General features: G+C 42.7%; 1 protein-coding gene across 3 annotated transcripts in view; it reads right to left on the bottom strand.

Annotated features, from left to right (window-relative positions):
• The window catches only part of LOC147462785 (putative phospholipid-transporting ATPase 12), a 90,548-nt gene that overhangs the window by 47,429 nt on the left and 23,424 nt on the right, over positions 1-19,695 (bottom strand). The window contains exon 2 of one of the 3 annotated variants that reach the window (XM_086485503.1): positions 1,006-1,216. The exons of 1 other annotated variant lie outside the window; for it this stretch is intronic. The gene's annotated coding sequence lies outside the window, so the exon portion shown is untranslated. Of the gene's footprint in view, positions 1-1,005; positions 1,217-4,925; positions 5,060-19,695 lie in introns of all 3 variants that reach the window. One more of the 3 variants, XM_086485512.1, reaches the window with a different exon arrangement.

The following is a 19,695-nucleotide window of genomic DNA, read 5'->3' on the forward strand; positions in this document are numbered from 1 at the left end:
GAGAGAGAGATCGCTAGCTGGTTTTTGCTGCTTTATTTTCCAGGTGGCTACCCACTTATTAAGTGGGTGGCCGGCGTATTTTAAAAATAGTTTGAATCTACCCAAAAACTCAATAAAACCTTTTAAGCTAAAAACAATGCTTTCACAGCACTTCCCAGGCGTCCCTGGATGCAATCACATGCACGGTTGCAATGCAAACATAGACTTTCTCGCGGGAAAGCGTCTGCTTTCCCAAAAAGCAACCCGCTTTCTCAAAAAGCACCTGTTTTTTCCTCAAAGTTTCCTATAAACCCATCTTCATTCAAGTGCTTGCTTTTCCTTGTGCACAATTCTAACACAATTCGGAATTTCCCTTTCCGATGCATCGGTCACCCACCTTGTGACGCATTAAGAATTTTCCGATGCACCCGTCACCCACCTTGTGACGCATCAAGAATACCCATCACCTAGTCCTTTCCTACAAAACTTACGGTACAATCTCCTTCGACGATGCTCTATGTAATCCATCCTATGATGCATCAGAGATGTTCGTTCCCGGATGATCGGATACTTCTTCTTGATGCTCTCTGTCACCCATTCGATGTGACGTATCAAAACTACCCATTCTTGGTGGCCTTACATATATTCCCTTTCACAATGCTCCCGTCATCTCTTTGAATGACGCACTAGAAATATCTGTACTCGGATGTCTCCAATGAGAAAAACCCTCTCACTTAGAATTCCAATAATTCATTTAGAATTATTTTTTCCTCGTGTGCCAAGCGAGAAAACCCTCACTTATAAATCCAATAATTCATTTAGAATTATTTTTGTCAGATAAAGCCAATTTACCAACATCCCTCTTACTTACAAATAGTTGCCCTCAACTGTAGATGTCCGATTGAACTGTCCGGGGAGAAACTGGAAAAATTTCCAAACTTGCTAAATGGTGAGTTGAGCAGGTCCTTTCATAGAAGAGAACTTAATAATTAAATTAAACAAAAATTCAATAATTTAAATGCTTACCTTACAGGTTCATGTCCTTCCTCCCGTACCTCGAGGATATCCTTCACCAATCATCAAACTTACAAGCCATGTAAGAACTCGTCATTCGTGTCTTTCCAAGAGATCGGAAGTTTCCTCATCCGAGAATCTGTTAGCTCACTTTCGCCTTCTCAACCTCGAGAAGAATAATCCTTCTAGAAATCAATCTAAGTATCTGTCCTTGCGCGTAATCCTGCATTGTTAGTCCAAAGGGTATTAAACCTCTTGTGTCCTCCCACATAGGGAATGCCCAAATCACAGAGCATTAATCTCAAATTCTTTCTTTCATAAACAGAGTCTGTGGTCACATTCAAGAAGGTTCTTGTTCCGGGCCGTCGCTAAACGTATGCAGACGGTTCCAATCCAAAGATTCCTTATGCATTGCCGCACGTCTTTCCGCGTTTTTCCTCCAGCGGTTTGTTACCACCTACAGTGTTTTCTTTACGTCTACTTGCGTCTATTTCTTGCGGAAATCATCAAGAATTTTTCACTTAGCAAGCATCTAGGACTGCTCGCAAAATCTTAGGCAGATAAAAACTCTATATATACCTTCATAAGTTCAGAATAGTCTGAACTCACAGATTATAAAAGGGAATAAAGCACTCATAACACTATAAAAGCAAGGGACACAAGAAAAGAAAAGAAAAACAAATACAAACAAACAAACTAACTAAATCACTTTGTTTGCTACAAAACAAAACTAGATAAAACAAAACATTATTAACTTAAAAATGTTTTTAGAAAAGGCATGTGTAAATAAGTTGACGCAACGTATTTGGCTTAAAACAAGTACTCAACTTTAATCAAAAAAAGGATAAGACATCTTAAAAACTTAATCCTAGAAATCAAACTTCACACAACAACTTCTAACAAAACACATTCTTAAGTCCTCAAATAAGCTAAATACGAAATCGAAAAATGAATACTACTACAAACCTACGAAGAGCAAAGAACCAAACTTGACAATATGTGATCTCAACTTCGCTGCTTGTCCAAACAGGAAGAATAAGATTATCACCTTTATCATGCATAGCTTGGACAACAGCTATGACATCCCTACTCACGTCGTCAGTGCCCAAGAGTAGGTGCAGGTTTATATAGAGGTCATTCATGCTTTGAACGTACTCTACAAAACCAACGAGATGAGTTTCTATCACCCTCCGGAGGTAATGGGCATACTCAGCCATGACAAAGGCTAGCATTTGTCAAGCTATATTAAAAATACTAGAAGCGCTAAAGATCAAAACAACAACATAAGGTGTTATTAAGTCAGACAATAAGTGGGCTTTTTAGCTCCCCACTTCTATTGAATTTACTACTGATTATCTTGAACATTCCAAAGGAAGAAACATTAAAAATAAACTTACTACGATGCAAAAATGAACGAACGTTTTTCATGATTCTTTTGAATGAGTATCCTTTTTCAACTAGTAAAGAAATAAGATGGCAAGATTGAGCAACAAAAGTAGATTTACTAGAACAAAGACGAGAAAATCTAAATAGTTGAGAGCAAATGACACCGTACTTAGCTAAAAGAGAAATGTTCGAAGAAATGTGAGGCATACGGATGATTTTTAGATTGGCATATTCTGGTTCAAGGCGCTTATCATAGATACCTACTTCTAATTCCAAGGGAGTCTGAAAAATCTTAAGGTCTAAAAAGGCACAACAATCACTATTTGTGGTACATTTAAGTTCACAAAACTCCTTGGGATCATTTCCTCCGCCTAAAGAACTCGAATTCAAGTACATAAAATCTTGAAAAGAAGGAACGTCAGGGACAAAAAGATCATCTACAAAGCGTCTTACATTGCATAACTTGTGCAAAAATATTGGGCAAGTGTTAGCAAGGACAAGACGCTTCATAAAATCAAACTCATAAGTAAAAAGATAGAAATTAGCAAGAAAAGCACCACAATTGGTACCCATAGGGATACCAATTGTTTGCTTGAAAAGAGAGTCGCCGATGGTTATATATAAATTGTCCAAAAGAAAATCTAACCAAGATATGATGTCAATGTCATCTACAATCCTAGTGAGTCTCTTTCTTCCTTTGTCTACATCTACATTCTTATTTTTCAGCCATAAGAAGTCAAAGTTCAAGGCTGACTTTTCTACTAGCAATGCCTTACAAACCTATCCTTCTCAAGCTTGTACGTAAAAACTTTTGAAATAAGAGACTTGACCCTCAATTTAAGGTCCTCCAAATTTAGCTTCGTGTATAGCGTTGTAAAGTCAAAAGTTTGGAGACATAAAGGAGAAGATTTCTCCTTAAGGCTTCTTGAAGAGTTCAAAAACTTTAAAATAGGAATAACACCTACTGAATCATTTAAAATCCAACTTGAATCGGTAGGTACGTCTCCTTCCTTTAGCATATTTTTCCACGATTCATTTACACTAGATAAAATGGCTTTGAAACAATAACTAAGCCATTTGGAAACCTCGGTCAAAGAGGTGTTACAAGAGGCAACTATAAATCTAGGCTTTATAGGGTTCTTGTGGAACTTCCAAACGGTATATAAAAAAGGTAATTTAAGCTGGCACTTGAAACCAAAAGACTTACAAAAGTCTTGATGTTTTAAGATAACCTCTTGCATTGAAAGATCACAATCATTGTAAGTCTGAGAGTTTACTTCACCTACCAAGCATTCTAAATAGAACTTTTTGCACGTAACAACAAAGTTATTAGAGCACTTATCTACATAAGAGAATACAAAATCACAATGAAATTTCCTAAGAGCATCATGATTAGAAGAAGATAAGCTATTCCTTCCTGAAGAAACGTTCCGAGAGCAAGATGCTAATTTCAAAGAAGCTTTCTTGAGGATTACAGACTTCCAATGGGTAAAAATACCTTGAACTCCTAAAGACTCCTCAAACTTTACTATGAAACTAGAAATTCCTTTTTCTATGGCTTTGAGAAGGCAAGAGTCGTTTGAGGAAGAAAGCCTATATTTAGTACCTCTTGAGAAAAGGTCTTTCAAGGAATCCGAAGGAAGGATAGAACAATCGGCAGTAACTACATGACCCAAAGCTCCATTTATGTAAAAAGAAAAGGCAGTTTTACTACAAGGACAATCAATACTAGCCTCTCTTTCTTTTTAAGATTACGTCCTATGTCACTATAGTTGAAAGCTTTTTGTCCTAGAGTTTTCACATATTTGAAAGCTACGACAAGATGGTTCCATACCTTTTTGGGAGAGCATCCAAAGCTTCTTGAGATCTCAAAAATAGAGCTTAATCCAATCTTGTCTAAGTCAGGGGAGGTAAAAATAGTTATCAACAAATCTTTCTTTCCAACCAAGGGATTTTTCTGACTAGGACATTTGGACTTCAGAAATTTGCCTAACAGTACTCGAAGTTGAGTACTATGAGACTCTCTTAGTTCCAAATCTTCATAAGAGTAGTTCTCAAGGGTACACAAGAGCTTAAATAGGATCCTTATATTATACCTTTCAAATAATTATAAGAAAAAGAACCCAATTCCATGGCTCTAGATAGGTAAATCAATCTCCGTTTGAAATCTCTATAAGCAAAAATCCTATGGTTAGAAGGGTCATCACTCTCAATTCTAGAGATTGAAGCCCTAGGGAGACCTTGTACTCTATTAGAAATAGTGTTGTGCAAGACAACTGGATTGATTTCAGGGATAGAAGGTGGATCTGAACGAGAACCTTTAGGAATCCAAGTTCTTTTAAACTGACTTGAAGGGAGAACTAACTCGGGTTTGAGATGCCTTCGCCAAAGCATAGGTTGCTTATGGTAAATTGTTTTATTTTTACGTAACGAAGACTTTCCTTCGAAGTTGAAACCTTTAGGGAAAAAAGTATGCAAAGTTCTCATCCAAAACAACTCTCGAGGCCACGCTAATTTAAAGAACTCTTTAGAGTTTCTAAAATTACCTTCTATGTGCTCAATGGGAAAACAACGAAAAGACTCAAACCCATGTTTTGCTATTGCCGCATACAATGGTGGGTTTCACACTTTCACGTACGGTGCTCTTACTTTGAACTTTTCTCGCTTCTCTTACATGTTCCTGAAAACGGACAAAAGCTGTTCAAAAGGTTTGGCCAACATACATCATAGAACTATCGTGAATATTATAAATAACATAAATAACTTGAGAGGTATGAACCGGACTTAGAGGACGATCTACCGCAAGATGTTTTTTCCTTAAACGCCTCAAACGATTGAGGGCTTTTATGGAAGAACTTGTGTAATGAGTACTAACTAAGACATTCTTAAAAGAAGCCCAACGAATAAGACCATCACCAAAAACATGCAAATTCTTCAAATTAGACTTAGCTAAAAACTTAAATCTTTCTTGATACAGATTATGACTACTTCTAGCTACTAAAAAGAAAGAAGGGTCGAAAAGACGTATTTGAGAGTCATCAACATTGCTGGTTGAAGCTGAAGAAGAAGTAAAAGTGTTTCTAGCCATGCCATTCTGTGAACATAAGTTCGAACTCAGCCCACTTAAGGGCGACCCCGCTTTAGATCTCAATGATGTTCTCCCATATGTGGTTAAGGTAATTCTTACCACTTTGAAACGGTTGCGAATTATATTCTTGCAAACATAATAGTTCAAATTTATTCCAACAGCGTGTAAATGCTACTTGACCTGCTCACGAAGAAACCTATTACCGCAACAAAAAGTTGCTACTGTATTGGTAAAAGCACATAGCATACTCAATGATCAACGACCATCAGAAAGCCTCTTCTTTGTAGAGAAACTCAAATTCCTTCTACCGAACACATCTCAAATAGAGATTCTCGTGTTGGAATATCCTTGAGCGCAAAAAGGCACTCAAGAGAGTATAACAAACTCCCGTCCAGTTCGTGAAAAGAAAGTTGGTTCACCTCATTCCGTTCAGCAGAAAAAAATTCGACTAGTAGATGACCCACCTTGGTATAGGTTTGCATCTTCGTGTGTTATCCATGTACCCAAAGGTGTACATAATTCTTAAGCTGTGTCAAAGTTTCCAAGAACCTGGGAAATTACCTTCCCTTTGTAAGATCCTTAGAGCGAAGACGCTCAACCTGATGACTCCTTGGCTTGATCTTAGAGCAAAACTCGCTCATCGAATAAACTAGGATTTCAATCCTTGGATTTCTCGAGCACAGGCTGTAGCCGTTGCTTGTTCCTCCCCTCGTAAGGTGCAGCGGAAGTGAATGTTGAACTTTGCTCAAGATGAGTGCTCCGAACTGTGCTCAAGGTTCCTTTTACTTAGGGAAGGGAGAGCCTTCCGTTCCTTTAGTGAGAGAGTGCAATGGATACAAACAAAGTGATAACACTCTGAATGAAGGTGTTGAGACTGAGAGATAAAGAAAGAAGAATACAACACCAGAATGTTGCCAAACCCTCCTCCGAAGGCCCCACTCTCTATGGCGAGAGCGGTCTACTATTGATTGCACAAATCTCTACAATGCTTTGGACTTGCCGACGATGTCGACGACGATGAGGACGACGACGAGACGGGCTGAAATCTGAAAATGCTAAGGGCTGAAATCTGCAAATCTTTATCTGCTGAATTCTGAGTCTATGTCTATGACGACGGCGATGATGACGATGCATCGACGACGCCCTGAAAACGTAGATGCTGAAATCTGCGTTTTCCGGGCTGAAACTGCAAACTTCGATGGATCTGACCGTGCGACAAGGATCTGCTGCGGGAAGGTGAGATCTACGAGGTTCGGGACTTCTACTACGGTGTCTGACTGCTGAAAACTGAAAACGCCGGTTCCTCTTGTGGTTCTGTCGTCGCGAAGATCCGCAAAAACGCTAGGTCTCTAGCTGATGGAGAAACGCTATGCTGAATTGGGATACTGTTGTGGAAATCTGATAACGCTAGGGTTGATCTGCTGGTGCAAACTGCTAACGCTAGGCTGATCTGTCTTCTGCTGCTGCCGGGCTAATCTGCAATGCAAAAAACGCAAGGGGCTGATCTTGTCCAAAAACGCTAGGCTAGATCTGGGGTCTTGATGCAGAAAACGCTAGGTAAACTGCCGGTGGGGGGTCTTGTTGAGAAGGTGACTGTTGAACGCGAAGTTCCTGCTGCCTCTTCTGCCAAAAAGTGCTAGCGCTAGTTTGCTTATGTACTTGGCTAGTCAAATTGCCCTACCCAGTTCCCAACAACAGTCACTTAAAAAAAATAAGTGAAAAATGTCAAAAATAGGGAAAATAGATCTATGCACTGTAAAAATGCTCCTGATGGGTTCTGATGAAATCTGATGATCATGATGTGTGCAACCAGAGGATATTCATCTAATCTAAGTGCCTCGACATGCACAGTCTGCGAACAGACTCACAAAAGTGCCAGAACACTTCCTGATCTAATTGAACTGAACCCATGTCATAAAGTAGCTTGTCCATGTACACATAGGGTTAGATGTGCACGTGACAGAGTGTTCATTCACTTGTGCGAAAAGCACTACCATATCTTCCCTTAAAAGTAGGGGGTGTTGGTTCATAAGGTACTCAAGCTTAGTGAAAGCTTTTCTTGCTTAAAATCGCAGAATGGTTCCTTCCTTTCTGCCGTCCGACCCGCAATAGCAGGCAATTTGTTGGAGAACTACCGGACACCAGATCAATTATTGACCTTCTGGATGAATAGCAAACCAGTTCATCTCATAGAACAATGTTCCAACTTGATCCTACTCTCATAAATACTCGAGAGTGATTGTCCTTGTTAGACAAATGCATATCTTTACAAAGTTTATGACTTCCTCAAAGATTTAACTTTGATCAAAGACCTACCCCCTCACTTAAAGTTCGGGAGTCTTCTGTTCAAAATCTCAGGAGTCGGTTTGAATTCCCTTACTCCAAACTTTCTCCGAATAGCCACATATCCGTCGAGGAGGGATAAGAAATTTTTGTGTTCAATGGTTCCCGTCCCACTGCGGGGATTAGATTCTATGTACACTGAGGTGTACACTTTCAGCTTGGATTGCTGACTCCACCATCCACTGCAAAAGTATCTTCCAGATGCATCTACAAAATTTGGGCAAATTTCTTCATGTTTCCTTCCTCAGAGAGGGTCAAGAGTGGAGATATCTTGGCAAGAGTAAACAACTACTTGCTTTGACTCGCTCGTGTTCCTATTGGGCAAACCGATCCCAATCTTCTTGGATACCTTCCTCAAAGTGTAGAGGAAAAAAATTTGTCGAAAAATTGAGCCTTCAATTGAATCCAAATCTTGTTGTAAGTTCCTTGCAGAGCTTTGGTATACCACCAACTACTTGCAATCCCCTTGAGGTGTTTGATCACATGCCTCATCTTCGACGCTTCTGAGCAAATGCCGTTGCAAAGGCAACTTCAAACTGTCGAGTGAAAGTGGTAGCTTTTGGGACATCTTCCCTTCGTCAAAAGTATCAAACTTGACTGAGTGTTTTGAGGTCTATACACCTTCTTCATATCCTTCCCAGAAAGATGACTATGGTTTTGGATTGATGTTCTTTGATATTTTCTGGATTCTGAAGTATCTTGAGCATTCCGCTCCTCAGATTCTCAAGGTTCTTGAGCATCATGCTCTTGTCGCCTTCTCAGAGAATCCCAAGCCTTGTCGACTTCTTGCAAACAGCAAAATTTTTCCAACTCTGCGAGATCTTCCTACAAGACTTACGGTTCTACCTGCTAACTTCTCTCTTCGCATGTCATGGCTTCTTCTCGTACCTTCCCAGAAGTTGTCCTCCTTTACAGAGAAAGAGAGGAGACCATGCTCTGATACCACTGTCACAAACAGGAGCGCACGGCAACATAAAATATACTTGGATAAATTCTACATTAATATCGAAGCCAGAAGATATAGAGAGAAATATAGAGCGCGAGAGAGATAGAGAGTGAGAAGATTGACACAGTACTGGGGACCAGAAGATGTGTTGGTCCCCCCCGGTAATAGTATCTTTATTACTAAGAAGAAGTCTTTACAAGCACTTGAACCGAACATATTACCACGTTCGTTCTAGAATAAGACTTGATAGTTCCCAAAAGCCTCAGCTTCCTATTCCTAGGGCAAAACCCTATTCCAAGGAACTTCCGTTCCTTATTCCAAATCCTCGAGAATCACGGTTCTCGCCTCTGGATCTCACTTCCAGACTCAAGGCATGGCATCCCTGCAACTCTTTTCCGACTCTGTTTCCAGAGTCCTCTCCCCGCAGAACAACTCTGCTTTCCCGGACGCAAAGTCCTTCCTTGGGAATCTCAACTTCCGGATCCCAACTCAAGAGTCTACCACTCTCAGATCCGTGGATCTATGTCCCAAACTCGGGTACGAAACCCTTGGGCTGATCTGGCTCTAGTTCCTCACAGCGCTTTCTCCTGCAGAAACTCATGCCTTCCTCTGCTCCTACTCCCTCATCGAGAGGAAGTACATTTGCAAACAAATACTCAGAGATCACAACATGAAAATCATTACCTTCAAAGTCTCGATGCTCGAAACGCAACTCGGTTCTCGAAAAGCAATTTTCTGGAAGAGATATCTACATAGAAAATCCTCTCTTCCAATCCTACACACAGAAAGGTGTGTTCTCGGGTTCCCTCTTGTAAATCAGCCCCGTCTATGACGTTTATGGGCTGGAAACAGAGAAAAACAGCAGCTTGTCGCGATGGAAACACGCTTCGTAGGCACTTCTTCGCGAGGGTCCTGGAGACATCTGGTACACTTGGGGCAGCCATGGGCATCATCGGCAGGTCTTCTTTGCGGCTGAAATCTGCAACAGCATCTTCTCCTTGCAAAACTGGTCTTTCCTCTGGGAGAGGGCGTGTGATGCTTTTATAGCTAGGGGGCCACTGCAAAGGTAGCTGAGCGATGGCTGCCCGCGTAGAGATCGCGGCCGTTTTTTTTTTTTGTCTTCTGTCTGAAAGAGAGAGAGAGAGAGAGAGAGAGAGAGAGAGAGAGAGAGAGAGAGAGAGAGAGAGAGAGAGAGAGAGAGAGATCGCTGGCTGGTTTTTGTTGCTTTATTTTCGAGGTGGCTGCCCACTTGAGCGTATTTTAAAAATAGTCTGATCTGCCCAAAAACTCAATAAAACCTTATAAGTTCAAAACAATGCTTTCACAGCACTTCCCAAGCGTCCCTGGATGCAATCACATGCACAATTGCAATGTAGACATAGACTTCCTCGCAAGAAAGCATCTGCTTTCCCGAAAAGCAACCCACTTTCTGAGAAAGCATCTGTTTTTTCCTCGAAGTTTCCTTTGAACCCATCTTCATTAAAGTGCTTGCTTTTCCTTGTGCACAATTCTAAGCAGTCCGGAATTTCCTCCAGCCTATGGATATTCCCTTTCCGATGCACCCGTGACCCACCTTGTGACGCATCAGGAATACCCATCACCTAGTCCTTTCCTACCGAACTTACGGTACAATCTCCTTCGCGATACTCTATGTCACCCATCCTCTGACGCATCAGAGATGTCCGTTCCCGAATGGTCGGATACTTCTTCCTGATGCTCCTTGTCACCCATCCGATGTGACGCATCAGAAGTACCCGTTCCTGGTTGTAAGGTGCAGCAAAAGTGAATGTTGAACTTTGCCCAAGATGAGTGCTCCGAACTGTGCTCAAGGGTTCCTTTTACTTACGGAAGGGAGAGCCTTCCGTTCCTTTAGTGAAAGAGTGCATGTAAGGTGCAGCAGAATGAATGTTCTTTCTCAAGATGAATGTTCCATATTATGCTCAAGGTTCCTTTTTGTTCTTATGGAAGGGAGAGCCTTCCGTTCTTAATGGGAGAGTGCTATGATCACGAACAAAGTGAGGTAGACATTGTGCGTGCAAGTGTATGAGATTGAGAGATAGAGAGAGAAGAGAAATACGACATCAGAGACGTTGTAAAACCCTCCTCCGAAGGCCCCACTCTCGTTGGCGAGAGCGGTCTACGATTGATTGCACAAACTGGTACAAAGTGTATGCTTGTGAATGATGCAATTCGAGGCTATGTCAGTGATGACGACGGGGATGGTGAGACCGACCTAAGGACTGAAATCTGCAACCTTTTACCTGCTGTCCAAAAACGCTACGGGCTGAAATCTGATGGTCTTTATCTACTGTCCAAAAACGCTATGGCTGAAATCTGCCGTTGCCGAAAACGCTATGGGAAACGCTGATTTTTCTGGTCTTTATGGCTGAAAATCTGCATCTACTATAGGGCTGAAAACTGATGTTCTTTGGGCTGAAACTGCATGTCCTTTAGGGCTGAATCTGCTGTTGCTTCATTGCTGAAAGACGCCAGCCAAAAGGGAGGGCGATATGGGCTGAAAAACGCTAGGTTGGGAGTCTTCTTGCGGGACGCCTTGGATCAAAAACGCTAGGCCTGAAGTGTGTGGCGATGGGTTGCTGATGCAAAACGCTAGGGAGGACTGCTTGATGGAATCGCCAGGGATGGGATCTTGGCTTGGAGGGGAAACCACCAAGGTTCTTGCTTGAGAAGTTGTCTGTTGAGCTTGGCTCCTATTGCCTCTTCTGCCAATTAGTGCTAATCTAGGTTTGCTTATATACAAACTTACTCAATTTGCCCTACCTACTTTCCAACAAAAGTCACTTAAAAATAATAAGTAAAAAAATGTCAAAAATAGGGAAAATAGGCTAAATGCACTGGAAGGATTCTGATGGGAATGCTTATGATCATGCTGTGCAACCAGAGAATATGCATCGATACTAAGTATCTGGACATGCACGGTCTGCGAACAGACTCACAAAAGTGCAAGATCACTTCTAAATCTAGACTGACTGAACCCTTGTCATGTTGTAGCTTGTCCACGGAGACATAGAGTTGGATGTGTCACGTGACATCTCCTCCTTTTCAAAGTGAGGTATTGGTACCGAACTGTATGGCGTCGAGAGAGATCGCCAATAGCATCCGGAATCCTGGAAGGGACTCTTCGCCGGCCCACTCTGATGTGTGGATCGTGCAATACTTGAACTTCATAAAGGTCTGCAACGCTTGCTTCTTTGGGCCGCGCCGAAAGTGAAAGTCTTATGTGGCTCCTTCGATGCTTCAACTTCGTCTAGAGTCATGCTTCTTTCTTCTTCAAGAATCTCCATGGCTGAAAATTCCTGAAACCACTTCCAACACAAAAACATGAACATACCTATTTCATATAAAGTGACTGGAAAAAATTGTCTTCCTCAAAGACTGTGCATGCACTGTCGATGAACAAAGAGACGGAGTGCTAATTCGTTCACCACACACACGCAAACAATGAGATTGAATCTTGTCGTGCTGATCTAAATAAATCAATTGTGGCAAAACACAATGGAAATGCCGATGCTTGATGCTCATACTTTCATGTGCTCTTTCTACGACTGTCTCATGCCAAGGAAGAGACATGGAATGTGACTTCCTTGAATGCATACTTTTCAGCTTTTCATGAACAATCCGCATACATTCGTGCTCATTCATGAGTGAAACATGCTCAACGTACAGTATGTCATGCCTAGGAAAAGGGATCACATAAAGACGCTGACTAAAATACAGGAAACGATCACAAATGAAACACTCGTACAATGCATGCGTATGAATCATGCGAACACATAATACTTCCAATGAGAGTTCTTTGGACCTAAGCTCGAGAGCCAAGATTGGTTCTTCCTGAGGTGGTTCTTTGGACCTAGGCTCAAGAGCCAAGATCGGTTCTTCGTGACTGATCGAATCTGCAATGAGGTTAGCTTCACTAGAGAAAGTATCAACTAACACATCATCCTTGTAAACAATCACATCATCTTCATGCAACTCATCATGCATGTGAGAAATCACATCTTGATCATGCAAATCATCATTATCATCCAAATCATCATGCTTATCATTATCATGCAAATCCTGTGTGTCATGCTTTGGAGAAGAAGAGACTGAGAGAGTCTCCTTTTCCATAATCCGTTCAATCTTGTCCTGCACATTAGCAATGAGAGAGAGGATGAACAACTTCCTCTCCACAAATGACAATGGGAGAGTCACTTTTGGCATTGAGAGTAAAAGTGTTAGCCTCCCAATCAATGAGAGGGTTATGCTCACGAAACCATCGAATGCCCAAAATCATATCACATCCTGAGAGAGGAGAGACTAAAAATTTTCTATGGAAAGCAGCTTGTTGAATTGAAAACAACACACCAAGACACTCTTGCGTGATGAGAGAGTCCATACTGGGAACAAAGCCAGAGACCTCGAGAGGAGATTTCTGACTAACCTGTAGGCGGGCTTTCTCAACAAGAGAGGGACTGATCACATCATGCATACTACCTGGGTCAAACAATATGACAAAACGGTGCCCCGTCATATGACCATAACATTTAATGAGAGAATCATCAATGGGAGGGTCAGGAGAAACTTGGGGCACACTCGTGTTATTAGTAATTGCATTGACAGAGGAAGTGGGTTCTGTGGATTCTTTAAATTCATTCGATTCAAGCTTAGGACATGTTCTTTTTATGTGACCCTTAATGTGACAATGAAAACAACGACCTTCCTTAGAATAGTGCTTTGCTCTTCCGAAGTGATGTATCCTCTTAAAATTCCTTGTGCTACCTTTTCATAATCTAGAGTAAGCTTAGATTTAGCAATTGTGTTAGCCTTACCCTTAGGTTCATTGGAAGAATTCTTTTCAGAGAGACTGTTGGAAGATTGGTTAGAAGAGTTACCGTTCTTACCATTCTTACCGTTCTGAGGGTTCTGAGAAGTCTGCGAGGTACTTGTGGAAGTCTTGTTCTCCTTAGGCTTTCCCATGTTGTGCTTCATCTCCTGTGCGAGAGCAATCGCTACCGCTTTGTTGAGATCGATTGGATCGAGCACCTAAACATCGTACTTGATATACTCGTCCAATGCATAAAGGAATGTCTCTTTGCGTTCATCATCCGACTTGCGTAATTGGGTACCTAGCTGCAAAACACGATTAGAAAAAGACATAACCAGCATACCATTTTGCTTGAGAGTGCGCCAATTGTCCTTCAATCGTGCGAGGTACTGAGGTGGCATAAGCCGCGCCTTGAGCTTGTCCTAGAAATCAGCCCAATTGAAGGAAAGGGACGTGAATTCGTCGGCTTCCTCTAGGTACGCACCTAATTGTGCCTCTTGCCATGCGTGGTACCAATTGATGGTATCACCGGCAAGGTACATAGCTGTCGTCAAAACCTTGCTATTCCCTGTCTTCTTAGTTGTCGCAAAATAAGCATTAAATTGATACAACCAAGAATGAATAACCGTAGCATCCATCTTACTATCACACTTACTGAAAGTCAACTTCTCTATGACTGGGTTGTTGGAATCCGCATCGTGGCTTGCGCCACTTGAGGAACTCCCACGATCTTTGGCTGGTTCGGACTTCGAGGCAAGTACTTGTCGAACCAATTCTTGAGTGCGTATTTCTCTTTAAGCCTCACACTCGGTCACCCAGACCGCTCGTCTTGCTTCAGCTTCCTCCTTTCTTTGTGCTTTTCTTTTTTTTCGTTCGTCGCATTCGCGTTCCAAGGCAATGCAAGTCGCTTCTTGTTTGGCCATCATGTCCATCATCGTCTTGACCATTGCCTCCATAGGATTTGGTACACTTTGTGGCGTAGATGACGAAGGGGGAGGGCCGGAAAAATCTCTTGGTGGGGAAAAATTCTTCGTCGCCTCTCTCATGCTCATCACTTGTATGCGAAGTATCCATTCCGCTTCGGGTGATGACCATGCACTGAAGTCTTGGGTTCTTAAGTTCGTGAGGAACTTGGGTTCTTGTAGGTCTTGGTTTCTTGGGGGTCTTGAGTTCTTGAGGTTCTTGAGGTTCTTGCGGTTCTTGAGGGTCTTGAGGTTCTTGCGGTTCTTCTTTCGCTTGCAATCTGTGTTAGAGAAGAATCTTCTTTTCACCCGAGTTCTGCTCTTTTCTGTGGGCGCACCCCTTGGCAGGCTTGCGCTCACATCAAGGTTGCTTTTTCTCACCTCACGTCGATTGGCCGACCACTAAGTGCACGATCCGCTCTCAATGAGTGAAAAGAGGCACAAGGGGAGGCTGGACAAGCCCTTCTTTCTTGGGATTCCTGTCACTCTTCAAAAACACGATTAGGAATCGACACGCCTAAGCGAACTTGGGTTCATGCAACCTCAACAAGCAAAAAAATTCTTGTGATTCTTGTGGTTTTTCCCTTGAGTGATACAGAACACTGCCAAAGCTCTGATACCAATGTTAGGTGCAGCGGAATGAATGTTGTTCTTTCTCAGGATGAATGTTCCATATTATGCTCAAGGTTTCTTTTTGTTCTTATGGAAGGGAGAGCCTTCCGTTCTTAATGAGAGAGTGCTATGATCACGAACAAAGTGAGTGGACACTGTGTGCGCAAGTGTATGATAGAGAGAGAAGAGAGATACGACACCAGAGACGTTGTAAAACCCTCCTCCGAAGGCCCCACTCTCGTTGGCAAGAGTGGTCTACGATTGATTGCACAAACTCGTACAAAGTGCATGCTTGTGAATGATGCAATTCGAGGCTATGTCGGTGATGACGATGGGGATGGCGAGACCGACCTAAGGGCTGAAATCTGCAACCTTTTACCTGCTATCCAAAAACGCTATGGACTGAAATCTAATGGTCTTTATCTGTTGTCCAAAAACGCTATGGCTGAAATCTGCTGTTGCCGAAAACGCTATGGGAAACGCTGATTTTTCTGGTCTTTATGGCTGAAAATCTACATCTACTGTAGGGCTGAAAACCGATGTTCTTTGGGCTGAAAGTGCAGGTCTTTTAGGGCCGAATCTGTTGTTGCTTCATTGTTGAAAGACGCCAGCCAAAAGGGAGGGCGATATGGTCTGAAAAACGCTAGGCTGGGAGTCTTCTTGCGGGACGCCTTGGATTAAAAAAGCTAGGCCTGAAGTGTGTGGAGATGGGTTGCTGATGCAAAACGCTAGGGAGGACTGCTTGATGGAATCGCCAGGGATGGGATCTTGGCTTGGAGGGCAAACCACCAAGGTTCTTGCTTGAGAAGTTGCCTGTTGAGCTTGGCTCTTGTTGCCTCTTCTGCCAATTAGTGCTAGTCTAGGTTTGCTTATATACAAACTTACTCAATTTGCCCTACCTACTTTCCAACAAAAGTCGCTTAAAAATAACAAGTGAAAAATGTCAAAAATAGGAAAAATAGACTAAATGCACTGGAAATTTCCCCTGAAGGAATCTGATGGGAATGCTTATGATCATGCTGTGTGCAACCAGAGGATATGCATCTATACTAAGTGTCTAAACATGCACGGTCTACGGAACACTCACAAAAGTACCAGATCGCTTCTAAATCTAGAGTGACTGGAGTGACTGAACCCTTGTGCTGCTGTACGGACACATAGGGTTGGATGTGTCACGTGACAGTGCAATGGACACAAACAAAGTGGTGAACACTGTGAATGAAGGTGCTGAGACTGAGAGATAGAGAGAGAAGAATACGACACCAGAATGTTGTCAAACCCTCCTCCGAAGGCCCCACTCTCTATGGCGAGAGCGGTCTACTATTGATTGCACAAATCTTTACAATGCTTTGGACTTGCCGACGACGATGAGGACGACGACAAGACAGGCTGAAATCTGCAAACGCTAATGGCTGAAATCTGCAAATCTTTATCTGCTGAATTCTGACTCTATCTCGATGACGATGTCGATGGCGACGATGCGACGACGACGCACTGAAAACCCAGATGCTGAAATCTGCGTTTTCCGGGCTGAAACTGTAAACCTTGATGAATCTCACCGTGCGACGAGGATCTGCTGTGCAGGAAGGTGAGATCTGCGAGGTTTGGGGGGTCTACTGCGATGCTTGACTGCTGAAAACTAAAAACGTTGGTCCACTTGTTGATCTTGTCACGATGGAACTGCAAAACGCTAAGGGCTGAACTGCAATTCAAAAACGCTAGGGCTGAATTGTCTTCCTGCTGTGGAATCTGCTGACGCTAGGGGATCTGCTGTCTACTGTGGTCGCCAGGGCTGATCTGCTGTGCAAAATGCTAGGGCTGGTCTTGAATTCAAAAACGCTAGGTTCTGTTGTCTCTTGCAAAAACGCTAGGCCTCTGTGGGGGTCTTGCTAAGAAGTTGCCTGTTGAGCAAGGTTCTCCTGTTGCCTCTTCTGCCAGAAAGTGCTAGCGCTAGGTTTGCTTATATATTAACTTAGTCAAATTGCCCTTCCTAGTTTCCAACAAAAGTCACTTAAAAATAATAAGTGAAAAATTGTCCTGATGGGTTCTGATGGAGATGTGATGATCATGCTGTGTGCAACCAGAGGATATGCATCTACTCTAAGTGCCCGGACATGCACGGTCTGCGAACAGACTCACAAAAGTGCCAGAACACTTCCTAAGCTAGGCTAACTGAACTGAATTGAACCCTTGCCATGAAGTAGCTTGTCCACGTACACATGGGGTTAGATGTGCATGTGACACTGGTGGCCTTACAGATATTCCTTTTCACAGTGCTCCCGTCATCACTTTGAATGACGCACTAGAAATATTTGTACTCGGATGTCTCTAGTGAGAAAAACCCTCTCACTTAAAGCTCCAATAATTCATTTAGAGTTGTTTTTTTCCTGGTGTTCCAAGCGAGAAAACCCTCTCACTTATAAATCCAATAATTCATTTAGAATTATTTTTCTGCCAGATAAAGCCAATTTAGTAACACCAACTTATGGGACCCTGTCTGATGAGGCCTAAGAGACACAAGGAATTAAAAATAAAGCAGACCCAGTCTCTCATCCCCAAAAATTGTGCAAAAGGCTAATGACGTGGCAGCTGTACGGACACCCGCGTTTCGCGTTGCTGATGTGGCACGCCATATGGATTTCCGCAAATCGTGCGGGTAGGTTCTAGTACTAGCTTTTGGGCCAAGATGCTCTGAGACTTGAAGCTTTTCATGTACACTGCTTTTGGGAAGGCCAAAGGCCTATATAAGAATTGCCAAGGCCTCTCTCCCGCAGATTAGCTTGGGAGCACTGCGAGAAGAGGACCCTCGGACATTGTACTTTGTGAAGCATTAATAATGAAGAAATAATAAAAAGGACGCAATCTTTGCGGCCAATCTCTCTGGGCGCAAAACTTCGCCGTGCCGTGTTGTCTCTCTCCTAGTTTTGTTTAGTTCTTTCAGTTTCTCTGAACTGTGTTCATTAGATTCTCGGCTTGGTGTAAAGTGCAGTAGAATGATTGTTTGCGCTTTGCTCAAGATGAGTGCTCCGAACTATGCTCAAGGTTCCTTTTAGTTCTTATGGAAGGGAGAGCCTTCCGTTCTTAGTGGAAAGTGCTATGATCACGAACAAAGTGAATGGACAATGTGCATGCAAGTGTATGAGAGTGAGAGATAGAGAGAAGAGAGATACGACACCAGAGATGTTGTAAAACCCTCCTCCGAAGGCCCCACTCTTGTCGGCGAGAGCGGTCTACTATTGATTGCACAAAGTGGTACAATGCGTATGCAATGGACTGATGCAACTTGGGACTATGCCGATGACGACGACGGTGATGACGACGACGACTTGATGGCTGAAATTTGTGGTCTTCTATCTGCTGAATTTCGGGACTGTTTCGGTGGCTGAAAATGACTGTTTTGGCTGCGTTTTTATGGCTGAAAATGGAGGTTCTTCTGCAACCAACTAGGGATATATCTGCTACTATGAGTACTACTGAAAAACGCTGCTGCTCTGCTGTCGCTAAGGCTGAAAATGAAAAACGCTGGACTGATCTGCTCTACAGAGGGGTTGCAAAGCAAAAACGCTGATGCATCTTTTGCTACAGATGGGCTGAAAACCAAAACGCTGCTGCCTTCCTCTAGCGTCAGTGAGATGCTGGAGTGCTGGAGGTGATGCAGAGTTGGAAACGCTATGGCTCTGTGTTGGTGGCGACACATGCAAGGGCCGATACGCCGGATCTTGTGGAGGTACTGCTGGGAAACCAAAAACGCTACCTACTCTGCTGTGAGAGGAAATGCCAAGGTTGGGGGGTCCTGCGGTTCTGCTGAGAAGTTGCCTGTTGAGCGGGGAGCTCCTGCTGCCTCTTCTGCCATTTAGTGCTAACTTGGGTTTGCTTATATATTAACTTGGCAAAATTGCCCTACCTACTTTTGTTGGAAAGTCACTTAAAAATAATAAGTGAAAATACCAAAAATAGGAAAAATAGGCTAAATGCACTAGAAAATTCCCCTGACTGAATCTGATGGATCATGAAGGGAGTACTGATGACTTTGTTGTGTGCAACCAGAGGATATGCATATGTATAGGTCGTGCGGTACTTGAACTTCATAAAGGTTTGCAACGCTTGCTTCTTTGGGCCGCGCCGAAAGCGACTCAAAGTCTTCTGTGGCTCCTTCGATACTTCAACTTCGTCTAGAGACCTGCTTCTTTTGTCTTCAAGAATCTCCATGGCTGAAAATTCCTGAAACCATTTCCAACACAAAACCATGAACATACCCATTCCATGTAAAGTGAGTAGGAAAAATCTTGTCTTCTCTAAAGACTGTGTATGCAATGTAGATGAACATAGAGACGGAGTGACTACCCGTTCATCAAACACATGCAAACAATGAGATCGAATCTTTTCTGTTTGATCGAAATCAATCAACTGTGGCAAATCACAATGGAAATGCCCATGCTTGGTGCTCATACTATCATGGGCTCGTTCGGAAACTGTGTCATGCCAAGGAAGAGACATGGAATGAGACTTCCTTGCATGCATACTTTTCAGCTTTTCA

Source organism: Adiantum capillus-veneris, chromosome 2, assembly GCF_014529385.1.
Source record: "Adiantum capillus-veneris isolate H3 chromosome 2, ASM1452938v2, whole genome shotgun sequence".
Classification (NCBI taxonomy): domain Eukaryota; kingdom Viridiplantae; phylum Streptophyta; class Polypodiopsida; order Polypodiales; family Pteridaceae; genus Adiantum; species Adiantum capillus-veneris.